This window comes from Diceros bicornis, chromosome 26 (assembly GCF_020826845.1).
Source record: "Diceros bicornis minor isolate mBicDic1 chromosome 26, mDicBic1.mat.cur, whole genome shotgun sequence".
Classification (NCBI taxonomy): domain Eukaryota; kingdom Metazoa; phylum Chordata; class Mammalia; order Perissodactyla; family Rhinocerotidae; genus Diceros; species Diceros bicornis.
The window spans coordinates 27,018,263-27,035,435 of NC_080765.1; the positions used below are offsets into that span (position 1 = coordinate 27,018,263).

The following is a 17,173-nucleotide window of genomic DNA, read 5'->3' on the forward strand; positions in this document are numbered from 1 at the left end:
CGGCTTTGTGCGTGTGTGTGCACGCGTGCGCGCACCAAGACCACGCTGTGTGAATATCTGGATCTGTGACATAGTTTAAATCTGTTGGAGCTGGTCTCCTTCAGCTTTTCTTTTTCAGTTATTCTTCCTATTTTGTATAAAAATGAATTTTGGTATCATTTCTTTTCAGTTCCTAGAAAAATTCATTTGCAATTTTGATTTGTTTGGGGCTCATTCATCCAAATAATGTTTATTGGGTTTGTGCTATGGGCTAGGTCCTGAGGATACAAAAATAACTAAAACCCAGGCATTTATGGTCTAGTAAATCTGGGAACTAAACCTTGGGGAGAATGGATATCTTTATAACATGAGCATGGCACATCTGTTGTAGACACAAAGCTTTTATGGGCTTCCTAAGTTTTGTTGTTATTATTGAGAATGGTACTTAGTTCTTTTAGTTGGTGAACATGGGTGATATTAATGTTTGTATATATTTATTTACTTTACAACTTATTTAGCTATAACTGACAATTCTGTTATTTCTTTGAATTTCTATGTATACAATATTATCTGTGTTATGTTTTTATTTCTTCTTTTCCTATTATTTATTTCAGTGATTTCTTTTTCATTCTTATTTTGTTGGTTAGACTCTAACGTAATGTGTAGTGTGTATTTGTTTATAGCAATATTGTATAAAGGACATGTGATTGCTCCCCTATTGGGCATTCCAGAAACGTGGTAAGGAATGTTTAAGTCCTGCTGAAATGCAGATGTCTAATCTGAATGGTTCCCCGTGGAAATATACAGGCATTTTTCCTCTCTTTTTTGAGCGACACACCCTTGAGTATGTCTGATATTTGAGCCTTTATTCTGTGTTTTAGTCGTAAGATTGGCAGGTGACCTTAACAGCAGAACATTGAATTTGTAATCGTCCAGGTATTTGGAGAAGACAATTGCAATGTACTCAGATGAGGAAGGAATTGGAAGAGAAAGTAGAGAAATGGTGAGATGAGTTTAAATGGAGCATACGTGGCAATCTGTTAATATAACTTCGTAAGAAGTGGTTAGCAGGTCACAGGGCAGTGTACTTAATTGTAGTCTTTGAATCTTAGAACAGTCTTTAGGAATAGAAACTTGTTTCCCATATTAGATGGAGGTTCTAACAACTCTCTCCCCAGAACAATCATCCACACACACATTGGCGTATTATTTCATGGACTTCCTAGACATTCTCAAGCCCACGGACAAGAACCTGAGGATTAAAGAAAACCCATCTATATGGTTGGCAGCTCAAGAAGCCTACTAGTTATCAGAGAGGTGCCTAGCTACAGTCCCAATGCTGGGAACTGGTCTCTAGAGATATGCTGTTTATAGACATGCACCTCCCATGTCTGTGTGTGTGTGTGTTGTTCTGCTAGTCTCCAAAATACACACTTGAGGTCTGTATGAGAGCCTTCCCCAAAAAAGCAGAAAAGTGATTCTCTCGATGATGAGATTTGGTTATCACATCAAATTACTTTCCCTTAATAATCGACTTTTTTGGCAGTTAATTCAGTTATTTTTTCAAAACTTTTAGATGAGGGCTTAAAAATCTAAAACTGTTGTAGGCATTTGGGGTATAGTAAAGAGTGTGTTGGACTTGAGTCTGAGGAGCTGAGATCCCATCTGTGCTGTTCACTAGCTCTCTCTCTGACCTTGGCCGAATCAGCCTTCACGCTGTGTTCTCACACTTGTAAAACAGGGCTCCTGATATGGCCCAGGAACAAGCCCTGGTATGTCTAAGTTGGCATGAGATGAGGAGGCATCATAAGACCGTGAGGAAGCAGTACGAGACAACAGGGTAGAATTGGGAAAAAGAGTCAGATTACATTTCACCTCACCACTATATGCCAAAATAAATTCCAGATGGTTTAAGAATTTCATGTAAAAGAGACACTGTAAAATAAATAGAAGAAAATATGGAAAGTACTTAATGTTCTGGCATAAAAGTGCAGAGAATGAACAATAAAAGATAGCCTCTAGATTTAACCACATAAAAATTAAACTTCTGCCTGTCATCTATCATAGTTAAAATTATGATGAATGACTAGTTGAAACAATTGAGAGCAGCCACAATAGACGGTTAATACCCTTAATGTGTAAAGGTCTCTTCTCAGTCAATTTAGAGAACTGCAAATACCATGAACAGAGAGTTCACAGATGAAATACAGACAACCGGTAAATACAGGAGGCTCTTTTCAAAATCACAAGTAATCGAAGAGGCTTTGAGGCTCCATTTTTCACTTACCAAATTGGCAAAGTTCACAATAATGATATGTTGCTGTTTCTGGAGAGGAGAGAAAGGCTGTGTCATTCACCGCTGGTGGGAACATAAACTGGCATTCTTTTCCAGAACGAAATTTGCCATTGTGTGTTAAGAACCACTTGTAAAATCTTAGCCCTAATTCTTTGTCCACCATCTGACTGCATCTCTTATCCTTCCAGATTCCTCTTTCCTAGACAGTTCCTCCTGCCCTTCGTTAACTCCCCTTACTTCTCGGAACTCAGTCAGTTGTGTCCATCTCTCTTTGACATCACTTTCGGAACTCTGTCCAGTCAGCCTTTTTCTTTCACCTGTTCTGGAGAATGACAGCCTAGCTCATTTATCTTTTTGTCTTCTTTACTCCAGTACCTGGGATGCAGGGTGTGGCCCAGAAAGATCATCCAGTTGTGCAGGTCAGGGCTGCCCAAATCACTGCCTCCAAGTTCTGCTGGGCCTTGAATACTGCCTTCCAGTCCTTGGCTAAGTTTCCTTCCCATTTTCCTAAGTGCTTCTGCCAGACTCTTACTTTTCCCAAAGCCACTCCACCCTGCCCCAGACACACCCACTCTCCTCAGATGACCTGCTTCCTAATTTCCAGAGAAAACTGGACACTGCCACCGTGTCTCAGACCCTGATGCTCGAGTTTCTCAGTCTTCATGATCGTCACTTCCCCTTTGCCTCGGTCCTTCCCCAAGTGCCACTTTCCAGGGACCTTTCCTTTAGTGGCCTTGCCTGTGGATTCTGCATGTTCAGCCTCCCTCTCTCTGCTGGCTTTCTTCTCACCTTCTAATTGTATTCAGATTTTTCTCAGCTTTCTCCTTTCTTCACGTGTCTTTGCTTCTCCCACTCCCATCAATAGCCTGCATCTTGGCTTCCAGTAACCATTCTCCTCACTCTTCCCTGTCCTGTCTGCCACAGATGGCGCTTTTAGCCAGTCACTCATCCTCGCTTCACTGACACCACGCTCTCGGCTTCTTCCCTGCTTTCCCTGCAGACTCCTTTTCTGTACCCTGCTTTGGCTCTTCTTCCATTGTGTTCCCAAGGATTCTGTCCTTAGCCTTCATCTTCTCCGCAGGGTCTGCATTCTGAGTGCACTCCCCCAAATCTCCAAATCCCTGTTGGCTGCTGCTACTTACAGCATGCTCTGAATTTCCTGTGCAGACACCTCTTCTGTGCTGCAGAGCCATGTAGCCAAAACCACACTGCGCACATCCACCTGAACGTTCAACAGATCCCCTAAACTCAGCATCCGGAGCTGACCTCGTTGACCTCACCCTCAGATGCTCCCCAATTTCCTTTCTAGGTGAAGAGCCTTATCCAGGCAGTCACTCAAGGTAGAAACTTGGGGATCATTCTAGGCTCTTCCTTCTCAATTCCCATCCACACCACGTCACTAGGTCCTGTCACTACACCTTTGTAATAACTCTCTGACTTCTCTCTGCTCACCCACTGCTTTCTCACTTGGTGGGGGCCCTTCCTCCTTTCTTACTTGGATCTCGTCTTCTTGAGTCTCTGAATGTTCTCCTCCTCGTTTTCCCTGCCCTCCAGTACGGCTTCCCTCTCACACAGCTTCCACACTGTTGCCAGAAAGATTTTTCCAAAAAAAAAAATAATTTTCATGATGATAGCTTACATTTATTTGGATGCTGACTGTGTGCCAGGCACTAGTCCAAGTGCTAGTCCTGTACTGACTCATGTAATACCCAGCAGAATCAGTACTCTGTTATCCCCTTTAACAGGTGAGAAAACGGGCACAGAGAGATTCAGTATCTTGTCTGAGGTCACAGACTAGTAAGTCTGTCTCCAGAATCTATACTCTTAACTACTTATAACAACAACAAAAACCATTTTTTTGGCTTTCTAGGAATTAACACTTTGCATATATAATCTCTTTTAATCCTTTCAGTTCTATAAGTTAGGAACTATTAATGTCTCCATTTTTACAGATGAGGAAATAGAGGCACAGAGATGTTAAGTAACCTGTTCATAGTTACACAGCTTTTAGATGGTGGATTGGGCTATCAACCCCAGCGAACTTGCTCCAGGCCCTCACTCTTCACCGCCTCACCCACCCACGAGTAGCTAGCACCTTGCTGGGGGTGGGGTGGGTACCTTTTGAACTCACACTTTTATGGGTATTTTTCTTTTCTGCTTTCAGAATTGTGAGTGGCAAAGGAGATATGCATGTATAAGATGTTCTCACTAGTAAGAGCATTTGTGATGATAAGAAAAGACCAGCATCCTGTTTGAATAACATCCAGATGTGATGAAATGCTGAATTTGCCCAGTAATGCTGTAGAAATTCCTGTTCCTATTTAAAATGCTCCATTGCGACTACTCCCCGTCCTGCCATTGTATCAATTGATTTTATAATTTGGAATTTTTGATAAATTCTCAGGAACACAACTATCACAATAACATGTTACAGCACGACAGGTTGAACTGTTGTCTCCACCGGTAGGATCCTGAAATTATCCATGGTAGGAAAATTCTCTGATGAGGAGAGGAACTGAAGACATTATGGGAGATATTTTAGTGTAAGGTGATTGACTGAACACGTGTTTATTTCTTCTTCTTCGCTGAAATCCATTGAAATGTTAGTAAAGATATTTTTAAAAATTCTTGAAATTAAAAAATATGGTACTGAAGGCCATGCAGAAAAAGTCCCAGGTGATTTATGTAGAAGTAGCTTCATGGATAACTAAAGCAAGTGCCATTTTATTTGTTCATTCATTCTCCAAGGCAGGACAATAGGATGTAAGGAAAGTTCTCAGGAAGGCGATTACTTCCATTAAGAAAGGAAAAAAAGCAAACTATTAAGAAAAAGATACAGGGGTCTAGGAAATTAAAAAATATAATACTGTCACCAATTCATGAAAAGTCTCAGAGGACTAGAAAAGAAAGTCTGTAGAAAGGAAGTAAAGCAAGTTTCTATGTTTTTTCATTTTCCAGGATACAGGACTCTTCCAAATTTACATCATCAGGAATAGCACTAATAAAACAAAGAAGAGTTATTTACTAGGTCATTATAAAATCAGAGGAACATCTTTCTCCTTGCAAACCTCCCGTCTCATTAATGTGAATAATGGGAGAAAGAAAGACTGCCACCTTTTTGCCTTTCTGGCAACCATAAAGATTCTTTCCATTAACCAAGTGATTCCTAACTAGGGGCAATTTTGCTACCCCCACGCCCAATTTGAGAACATCTCCAGAAATTTTTGGTTGTCACCACTGGAGTGAGGGGGGCGCGTTGCCACTGGCTTCTAAGTGGGTAGGAGCCAGAGATGCTGATACATTCTACAATACTCAGGACAGCCCCCTACAATAAAGAATTATCTAGACCAAAATGTGAATAGTGCCAAGGTTGAGAAATAGTTAACTCTAAATTGTCTGGCAGACTTGCAGCCAAAAGTTGTTTGTTGTCTCCCAAGACCTAGGGGCCATAAAAAGTTAAATATGAAAGCTGAAAATTGGCAGTTGTCTTTATGTTAAAGTATCCTAATACTTTACTATAAGTAGATAAAATCTCTAGCGTGTCATTGTGCATAATCTACCTGCACGGTGAAACTGAAGGTGTGACATCAAGAATGATGTTTAGCCTGGGGCAAAAATATCCATAGTTAGAATGATTGGTACATCTTTCTACCACTCTGTCACTGTCAGTCTGTCTAGTTCTCTTTCCCAGGGAGTTTGGGTGCAGCCTCACAGTCCTTCTTTGCCCAGGGCTGCAGACAGCCATGACGAATCAGAGTTGGCATGGGAAATAAAACCTATCTGCCGCCCTTCACTAAGAGGTTTCCCCACCCCCAGCTGGTCCAGGATAGACGACATTCACCTGAGTTCTCTCCGTCTCCTCCCCATCCCCAACATAATATTTTAGTGAGGTCTTTGGGAGATGAAATCTTTTTAACCTTTGGTTCTCTAAAACTGTCTTTATTTTGCCTTCATCTCTAAGGAATATTTAGATTTAATGTAGAATTGTAGGTTGACACTTTTTTCTTTCAGCACTTTAAAGATATCATTCCATTGTCACCTGGTTGTAGTGTTTCTGGTGACGAATCAGCCATCATTCTTATTGTTGCTCCCCTGCCTTTTTTTCTGTCTGCTTTCAAGGTTTTCTCTTTATCTTTGCTTTTCAGCAGTTTGACCTTGATCCTTCTAGGGGTGTTTTTCTTTGTGTTTATCCTACTTGGAGTTGTCTGAGCTTGGATCAATGTGTTGATGTTGTTAATTACATTTGGAAACTTCTCAGCCATTGTTTCTTCAATATTTCTTCTGCCCTATGTTCTCTTGCCTTTCCCTCTGGCACTCTAATTACATGTCAGATAGCCTTTCTGATATTGTCCCACAGATCCTGGATACTTTGTTCCACTTTTTCCTCTTTGTGTTTTACTTTGGATAATATGTTTTAATTTCCAACTCTCTGCTGAAATCTCTCATCTACTCATGCATTGTGTACACCTTTTCACTAGATCCTTTAATGTATTTGTTCTAATTGTTTTAAAGTTGCTGCAAGATAATTCCAACATCTTGGCTATCTGGATCTAGTTTTATTGACTATATTCTGTCTTGATAATGCATCACATTTTCTGTTTTTGTGTGTGTGTGGTAAGTTTTGATTGAATGCCAAATGTGTGTAGAAACTGAGAGTGGCATGCCTCTTCTTTGCCAGGCAATTTGTGTGAAGACTCAAGTCAATCTAGCCTGTTGTTGCATGAGTCTGGGCTTTATTGTTGCTTTTGATACATTTAGTTTACCACAGGCTTCCACTTATTTGAAGGTGGGATTACAATTTTCTCCTGCATTATCCTAAACTTAGTAGGACTTGTGTGTCTGCATCCAGAGAACTTTTCTCAGCTCTCTTCCCCCTCCCTATGGTAGAGGAGCACTGCCTGATACTCATTTTAAGGCCCAAAGTCCTGCAGGGTTTCTCTGAGTTTTCCCCATTTGGTCTTCAGCAGACTCTGTTTACCTGTGCCTGTGTGGCCTCAGAGGCGGGAATGTCTCATCTCTCCTGCCCTCTCCCTCAGTGACAGACTGCCATTACCTCCTAGTCAGTGTAAGGCCCAGAGTACCAGAAGGTTTCTCTCAGTTCTCCTGCTTGGCACTCAGACTTCATCAGGCCCCCTGGTACACTGGAGCTTAAGGGGGTGAGGGATCTCCCCCAGCCATGTCACCTCGTGTTCGCTCTTCTCATGCTGTCTCTCTTACCTCTGCTCTCTGCCTTAATGTACCCTTCTTCTATCTAGTATCCAAGCTTCTAACTCCAGCTCATCAGTTACGTCTCAAAAGCCATCACCAGTTTCTGGAGAAAACCTTTCTGGATTAGATTCCCTCCTATCATCTCTGTAATTTTGGGGAAGTTAATTAATTTCTCTGTGCCTACGTTTCTCATCTCTAAAATGGTTATAATAATAGTATCAATCTCATGGTTATCTTGAATATTAAATGAGCACCTGGAACACAGAAATTAAGAACAGGATCTCTTGAGCAAAATTGCCCATATTCACAGCCTTGCTGTGAAACCTTGGGCAAGTCACTTTACTTCTCTGTGCCTCAGTTTCCTCATCTGTAACATGGAGATAATAATACTTCATGGAATTATTGTGAACTTTCAGAGAAGTAATTCTTGCAGAGCACCTGGAACAGTGCCAGGCATGTGGTATGAGCTCAAGAAATGTTAGCTGTGATGATGATGGTGACAATGACAACCCACTACTGTCAGAGGGCCCTGTGCTCCCTCTGTCAGAGCACTCATTGCACTGGAGTATAATAGCTTATTTTCCTCGACAGTCCTCAAACTCTGTCCGAGCAGCAGCTGTATCTCTTAGTCATGAGGGCTTGTGGAAGGGAACCCAACAAATATTTGTTCAATGACTAACCAAATGGGAAGGTTAGTGGCAAAGTATGCGTGACACCAACCTGTGGTTGAATTCCATTAAAGAATATGTAATATTGTTTATAGAGATGCAATCCTACAATTGCAAAGCACAGTTTTGTAGGTTTCAAGATATTCTTTCTTTTGCTGTTTATTGTACTCCCTTAAAAGTCTGGTGAGATTCTTGATACAAATGTAAGTAACATGAGGTACACGAAGGTCAAGAGATGTATTTTTAGATCATATGGTTAGTTTGTGGTGGAGCTAGGACCAGAATCTAACATGAAAATTAATGAAGAGAGACTCAACTTTGGTTAGTGACCTTGAAACTGCTCCTTTTCTGAGGGACCAAAGACTTTTGTTCACATTATGTAATTTATTTAATGGGTCTCTGACTCAGTTTCCACACCCATCAAATAGGAATAATAAAAATTGCCCCGTAAAGCTCCATGTAATATAATAAAATGAAATAATATATGTGAAAGTGCTTTCATAAAAGAAAAGAATGTACAAATGCAAAGTATTACTTAAAAATTGTTTTTAATTTAGTTTTGGAAATTTGATGAATAAGTAGGATATGATCCATGAATTCTAGTTTCTCTGTCTGATTTATCTCTTGACCAGAAAGAGCTCCATATTTTATAAATTTTTCTTGAACTTTTTAAAGGATTTTTCCAGTTGATAGTTTATAGTCTATGATTCTGCCATACTGTTTCTGTTAAATAGCACATGTCATTGGCTAGGATGGGACCGTTAGGGCTGTGAGTCTGTGTTCTTGTTTGTCCCCTGGATAACGGCAGAGGCCCTGCAGGTGTTCTCCCTACCTCCACCTGTACTCCGCTATCGGAACTGTTATTCTCAAACTCAAATCTGATGCCACTCCATTGTTGAGAAACTATCAATGGCTTCCCATTGCCTCTAGTTCCTAGTTCTTTTCAGTCAGGTCCCCCCACCCCCTATTCTGTGCCCTGGTGCAGAACCCTCTGCAAACCCCCTCCCTCGTACTCTTTGGGTGCTCTATCTTATCTGAGATCTGCTTGAACTGCTTCTTTGTGGAGCCTTTCCTGGCCACACAACCCATCACTCTTCTCTCTGTGCTCCCTGAACTCTGAATGAAGTTGTTTACATTTCTGTCTGTCCCATCAGCTGCCAAGGGTGGGGACTGTGGCTCATGTCTCTCCTGTTTTTCCTCCTCAGTTCTTGACATTTAGAGAGAGCTCCTAAGGGGCCAGCTTGGTGGTGCAGTGGTTAAGTTTACACGTGCCGCTTCAGCGGCCTGGGGTTCGCTGGTTCGGATCCTGGGCGCAGACCTACTCATCAAGCCATGCTGGGGCGGCATCCCACATGGAAGAACTAGAAGGACCTACAACTAGGATATACAACTATGTACCGGGGCTTTGGGGAGGAAAAGATTACAAGGGGAAGATTGGCAACAGATGTTAGCTCAGGGCCAATCTTCAATAAATAAATAAAGAGAGAGAGAGAGAGAGCGTGCTCCATGAATACTGACTGAATGAAGGAAGATCTAAATGCCTTGTAGCAGGTCCATCCTCAGATAGTTTCTATCTAGAGAATTCTTTAGCCCCTCTATGGAATGCGCACCTGAGAACCTGCAGTGCTGGCATTTTTCCAGCCTCATCACCAGCTGTGTGAGGCACAGCAGCTTAAGATGTTGATCTTTTGATGAAGGGTTTTGCTAACTCACCACATATTCAGTCTCTAAGTTTCTGTGTATTGTGTGCCTGGGATTCTGTTTGGTGGCCTCCAGCCCACGCGGTATTATCACAACCAACCCTTTGTTTTAATTGAGCAGCGTGCCCTGCTCCTGCTGTAAGTTTGACATAGCTTTTTGTCTTTGTGTGGTCTGGGGTCAACTGTAACTTCTCCCAGGAGAAGCTAGAACAGTTTGATAACTGCAGAAAGGTCATTCTTTAGATAAGAGTTATTACTTGGGATTTATCTGAAGGTGGTTGTTATTTGTCGTAATTCTCAGAACAGCCAAGACTATGAACGCTCAGTAGGTGCCAGGCACTATGTTTAATGAGATACATAACATGAGATAAATGGTGTTTCTAAACAACCACTGGGGTCATGGTATTATTATTATTTTTATTATTCCTATTTTACAGTTAGGATTATTCCCATTATACAATGGAGGAAAATGGAGACTCATTTTGCAGTTTACCAAGACAACACTGGGATTCAAAGTCAGATCTGTCTGAGTCCAGAACCCTGACTCTCAGCTCCCACCACATTCTGTCTCCTTATCCTTCGCCTAAAATGAAACTTGGAATCTGTTTTCCCTCTGTTTCTTACCACTCCGCTTACTCTGCCTAAAAAGGCAAGAGAGTAAACTAATTGTGAGTGATGCACATCAGACCACAGTGTAGGCAGCCTTGCCCTGGAAGGAGTGCATCTGTGGCCTCGTGTACAGTGACACTCAGACTGTCTCATTACTGGCAACCATTCACTGCCGCAGCCTCTTTCTACCATGTGCTGGTGGTTACTCCACCACCCGCCAGCCATTGGTACTCTGACTCTTCTAATGCAGGGTTCTCAACCCTGGCTGCACTTTGGAGTGGCCTGGGAACTTTTAAATAAAAATGCTTAGCCCCACCCCTAGAAATTCTGATTCAGTCATTCTGGGTTGGGGTGTAAGTATTAATCTTTTTTTTAACAACTTTATTGAGATATACTTTACATATCATAAAATTCACCTACTTTAAGTGCACAATTCAAAGACTTTTAGTAAATTTACAGAGTCGTGTAACCATCACCACAGTCAGATTTTAGAACAGTTTTCATCACCATCATAAGGTCCCTCCTGCCCCTTTATAGTTAATCCTATTCCCACTGTTACCCCCAGCTAACCACTAATCGACTTTCTGCTTCTATAGATTTGCTTTTTCTGGCCATTTCATGTAAATGGCATCTGTATTATTTTTATAGCCCCCTGGATTGTAATGTGTAGTCCTGGTTGAGAACCACTGTTATCGCTTAGATTTTTTTTATTTTTTACTCCTGTTCCCTGGGTTTGGAGTGGCTCAGAAAAATCCATAGGCGCCTGCTAGGGCTGTCTTTTAGATAAGTTGTAAGGGAAATGGGTCCTTGTAAACTGAACTGAGACCTTAATCATCATTTACAACCTGCTTTCTATGGTAACATGCTTTTCAAAGTCCAAATGTGCTGACTGAGGAAGCAGCATTGGAAGAGAGCCTGCACAACCTGTCTTCAGATGCAGGGTGCCTCCCGCCAGCAGCCGCAGCACTGAGTCAGAGCCCAGCCCTTGACTTTGTGTGGCCTAGCCTTGGGCACTTTTGCTTTAGATTTTTGCTGTGGCTTTTCAGCTTCTTCTTGCCTCTTGCATTGCTGTGGCAATAAACTGGACCCCCCTCCTGTATCTTACCCCATAGTACTTAGCTCCACATTAACTGTCCACATTGCCATACTTTGCAAAATATTTCTCACGTATTTTTGCCTGCTTGAATAAGTTTTGAAATCTCAAACTCCACTGCCTCCAGGTCCAAGCAGGTACCATAAATGACTAGAGCAGGCTGGAGAGGGAGAGACTGGGAGGTGCCCTGAGAGACCCTTGAGGGGAGTTGCAATGTGTTGGCGGCAGTGAGGTGTTCTTCCGACTTTAACGTAAGCAGGAATCCTTGGTGGAGCTTTTAGACTTAGCACGTGGCTACAGCAGGGATAGCAAATAGATTCCAGTTCATGTGCCAGAGGGGAAAAAACGCCAGCTGACCCAAGAACAAGCTGCGGGATAAGCTTACATGTGTAGGAAAATGATAAAAATCAATTCAGTTTATGTTAAAATATAACAGTTCATCTTAGTCATTGATTGGCATTCAAAGAATATTGTGGAGATTGAGTTAAGGTTGATAAGGGTTTTGTTATTGCTGTTTATAGTGAAAAATAAATGTTACTTATTTTAGGGAAGCTGTAAATATGTGGGCAAAATTCCATCATTTGGGGAAATAATTCAGAGTATTAAATTATTAGATATATTTCGCCCGTACCATTACCAAAATACTTTCTATTTGATCGTTTTCCCTCTGATAAATATCCTTTGTCTTTTCAGTGTTATGGAGGGGGATAATTTTTTTTTCTTTTCCCATACTATCCCTTTATGGTTCTGTAAACTCTCTTTTAAGACTCTTTAAACTGCTTTGTGGCATGTGTAACCATTGTTTCATTTATAAAGTGTCAGAAGATTCCTTTATTTTTAAAGTCCAATTCAGTAGATTTCAGATCCTTCCCAGCAATTTCAGAAGACAGCTAATTTAATGAGATAAAACTGGAAAAACTCACTCAGTAGTCCCCTGGCTCACTACAAAATCAAATGAGTGTGTCCAGACTCAGCACAGAGGCTCAAGTGGATTTCGTAAACACTTGTAACGGGAGATGCCAGTGTTGCACAAAATCTGATTCCCAGCAGAATGAAATACACCACTTAGCTCTGATCCGGCTACTGTAATTTACTGCGAATACTAATTCTGGTGCCTGCAGTGACCATGAGGTTTGTTGTCCTATGTACAATATTGAGATTGGTCATAGTTTATCATGGTTTATCTTACTCATCAAAGATACATTTAAATATTTGCAGGTAACTAGAATTTAAATCAGTTTTTAAAAAATTCTCTCCATGCCCCATTTCTTTTTTTCATTTTAATTGGTATATCAAAGTGAATGTATAAGTAAAAAACCAACAGATGTATGATTTCTTGTGTGAATTTGTAAATGGAAAAACAACAGCACTGTGATCTTGGGGACACTGGGGAGCCATTGATGTTGATGATAGTATTGGCTCCGGGGCCACATATTTGCCATCCCTGGGTAGAGAGTGCACTGGGTGGTAGAAAGATGAGCTCCTGCTGTCTAGGCCGTAGAATGGCTGAAAGGATTAAAGAGGAGCAATCTAGTGGAGTCTGGAAAAGCCAGCGTCTCTTGACTTCGGAAATGCAAGTTGGGAAAGCACAGAAACTCCCTTCCACAGTAAGAAGTATTTGGAAGTGATTAAAATGGGTTGGAGCTTCATGGGAAACCACACTTAAGGTGTACATAGATCACAGGTCCGCAAACTATGGCCTGAGGGCCAAATCCTGCTACAGTAGGCCCAGAATGGTTTTTGCATTTTTAAATGGTTAAAAAAAATCAAAAGAAGAACGATATTTCATGACATGAAAATTCTGTGAATTCAGATCTCAGTGTCCATAAATAAAGTTTTATTGGAACGTAGCCAGGTTCATTCCTTTACATGTTGTCTTTGGCTGCTTTGGGGCTGCAGTGGCAGAGCTGAGTCATTGCAGCTGAGATGGTGTGGCCTGCAAGCCTGAAATATTTATTATTTGGCCTTTCCAGAAAAAGTGTGCTGATGCCTGACGTAGAGAATTGTATTCATTTAGATCTTGTCCTGAAATATGTTTATAAGTAGGAATCAGAAAGAAAACAATAGTTATAACATTTCAGTGTATCTGGGGGATGTGGGTGAGTAGAAATGCGCAGGTGGAGGAGAGACATAAGTTCTAATTTTTCTCTGTCACCAACGCTGAGCTGTGCCTGCACATTTGGACTATAGTATCAGAGTCAGCCACCCCCATTCATTTTGGCAGCTGCTTCTCGAACATGAGGCAGAATGTCTAGGAAGAGAAAATATACCTCCAGACCAGCCTCACATACCAGTCCTTAAAGTGATTCTGAAAAGCCTGCTAGTGAAGTTCGCACCACACCCTATGAGAATCACTGATGTAGACCCAGGGTTGGCAAACTTTTTCTGTAAATGACCAGATAGGAAATATTTTCAGCTCTGCAGGCCGTTCGGTCTCTGTCACAACAACTCAACTCTGCTCTTGTAGCATGGAAACAGCTGTAGATAAAGCATAGACAAGTCAGCCTGGCTGTGCTCGAATAAAACTTTACTTGTGCACACTGAAATTTGAATTTCATATGCTTTCACGTGCCCTAAAATATAATTTATTCCTCTTTTGATTTTCTTCGACCATTTTGAAATAAAAACTATTCGTAGCTTGCTGACCATACAAAAATAGGCTGTGAGCTAGATTTGACCTATGGGCTCTAGTTTGCTGACGCCTGGTCATATGAATGGTTTACTCTGTGTTTTTTCATTAAAAAAGATTAACTTTGGAAGGCAATATCATGTTTTAATTTCAGTCATTGTGGATTTTACTATGGTAGGCAATTCTACACATATATGGCTGCTGTTCTACCCAGTGTTATTGAGTTTTTTTCTTGCTACTTCTTTTGAAATGTAGAAAGTTCTTTTTATCTATCGTTGCGACAGTCATTTCCTTTTTCATTCATTCATTCAGTGTATATTTATTCAGCACCTATTGTGTGGTAGGCAGATGCTAAGCTAGGTGCTAGGTGAGGAGTGACGGGTAAGGTAGACTTGGTCTGTGTCCCCATGGAACTCTCTTCTCTAGCAGAGATTAGGTCAGTAATGCTCAGTGCTTGGAGGATCCCAGCATGCATTGAAGGTATGGACTTGAGCATTTATTTCCATGGGTCCCATAGTACACGCTTTATGAAGATGTATGTCCCTGAATGCAGTAGTCAGTACTTGGGAAACAAAATGGCCATTCACAATAGGGGCATTTGGCATTTGTGTGTAGTGATGGCAGGAACTCCTCCAGAAATCAGTCCACGATTGGAGATGGAAATTGTCAGGACAATTGGAAATTTTCCTTTGGCCCTGTCTCCTAGTAGGAGCATTTCTGTCTTTTTGTTAAGATGAACTCCTTCAGATTGGGAACGTGCCTATTTTCTCCTGGCCAGGTCATGGGCTGAGTGAAACATCCTGTTAACCACGAGTGAAAGGTTGGATGTTCCCACAACCAGTCAAGGGAAAGGTGAAACATATCAAGGCCTGCACAGCACTGCTGCTTTTAGGCTTTGGGAGTTAGGAAGAAAAAATTTTATGCTGTATCAAAAAGTGATAAATAAATTAAAAAATCCTACCTGACGTAAGCCTTGCTTAAATGCCTAGTGAAATTGCACAGTGGCTTGCATAGGAAAAAACAAACCCCAGAGTAAAATGGCGAGCAGGAAGTGCCTTCCTGCTTCATATTGTTTTTCCAGTTACAGACAGGAAACATTCAAGTGTGTTTTCAAGCACCAAACGTTGGACACAAGGAAGGCTCTGACAAAGCAGAAAAAAACCCATATACAAAAAGTTCAGGTCCGTGTAGCAAAATGTTTGATTTAAAACAATCCGATTTAACAAGTATTATTTTTATTATTGGATCATTTTTGTCTTTAGATGCCCTAATAAATTCAGTATGTTGCTCCCTCTCCCTTTGCTTTATTGATGAATTAACAGAAACTGATCAAAGTTAATACATCTCAGTAAAACCAAGTTTCTTTGGCTAATATAAATGCCTTTCGATGGGCACCTTGGCCAGTATTCTGAATAATTGCTGGACTTTCCTTAGGCAAAAATTCCATGTCTCTAGTAAAGATGAACACTCCTAGACAGTTCAGCATAGAAAGGACTGAGCCTTGGACCAGTCACAGTGAAGAAGGAGATCAGGTCATTTGGACCACACACTGGGGAAGGTGGGGACAGTGGTGGTTCCCTAACATGAAGGTGAGGATAGCACAAACCAATGGGGTAATCTTTCTGTGAGGTAGTCACCCCAATTTGTAGATTACATTCCACAATCATGATTACTTAAAAGTAATTTTTCCTAGATATCCCATATTCATGAATTGGAAGAATTAATATTGTTAAAATGTCCATACTACTCAAAGCGATCTACAAATTCAATATAGTCCCTATCAAAATTCCAATGGCATTTTTCGCAGAACTAGAAAAAACAATCCTAAAATTTGTATAGAAGCACAAAAGACCTCAAATAGCCAGAGGAATTCTGAGCAAGAAGAAAAAGGATGGAGGCATCACACTTCCTGATTTCAGACTATGTTAGGAAGCCATAGTAATCAACAGTATGGTACTGGCATAAAAAGACACATAGACCAATGAACAGAATAGAGAGCCCAGAAATAAACCCACACATATATGGTCAACTAATCTTTGACAAGGGCACCAAGAATACACAATAGGGAAAGAATAGCCTCCTGAAAATGGTGTTGGGAAAAATGGATATCCACGTGGAAAAGAATGAAACTGAACACCTACCTTATACCACTCACAAAAAATTAACTTGAAATGGATTAAAGACTTAAATGTAAGACCTGAAACCATAAAAGTCCTGGTAGAAAACAGGGAAAATCTCCTTGATATTGTTCTTGGCAATGATTTCATGAATATGACACCAAAAACACTGGGAACAAATGCAAAAATAAACAAATGGGACTACATCAAACTAGAAAGCTTCTGCACAGCTAAGGAAACAATCAACAAAATGAAAAGGCAGCTTATGGAATAGGAGAAAATATTTACAAACCGTATTATCTGATAAGGGGTTAATATTCAAAATATATTGGGAACTCATGTAATGCAATGCCAAAAAGCCAAATAATCGAATTAAAAAATGGGCAAAGGACCTATATAGACATTTTCCCAAAAAAAACATACAAATGGCCAACAGGTATATGAAAAGGTGCTGAACATCACTACTCATCAGAGAAATACAAATGAAAACCACAGTGAGATATCATCTCACACCTCTTAGGATGTTTATTATCAAAAAGACAAGCAGGGGCCGGCCAGTGGCACAGCGGTTAATTGCGCGCGATCCGCTTCGGCAGCCCAGGGTTCGCAGGTTCAGATCCTGGGCGCGCACCAATGCACCGCTTGTCAAGCCATGCTGTTGCGGCGACCCATGTAAAGTAGAGGAAGATGGGCATGGATGTTAGCACAGGGCCAATCTTCCTTGGCAAAAAGAGGAGGATTGGCATCAGATGTTAGCTCAGGGCTGATCTTCCTCACACAGACACACACAAAAGACAAGCAATAACCAGTGTCAGCGAGAATATGGAGAGATTGGAACCCTTTTACACTGTTGGTGGTGTAAATTGGTACAGCC

General features: G+C 41.1%; 1 protein-coding gene across 3 annotated transcripts in view; it reads left to right on the top strand.

The window, feature by feature from the left end:
* The window catches only part of ARHGAP17 (Rho GTPase activating protein 17), a 90,365-nt gene that overhangs the window by 9,886 nt on the left and 63,306 nt on the right, over window positions 1–17,173 (top strand). The gene's annotated exons all lie outside the window — the stretch shown is intronic.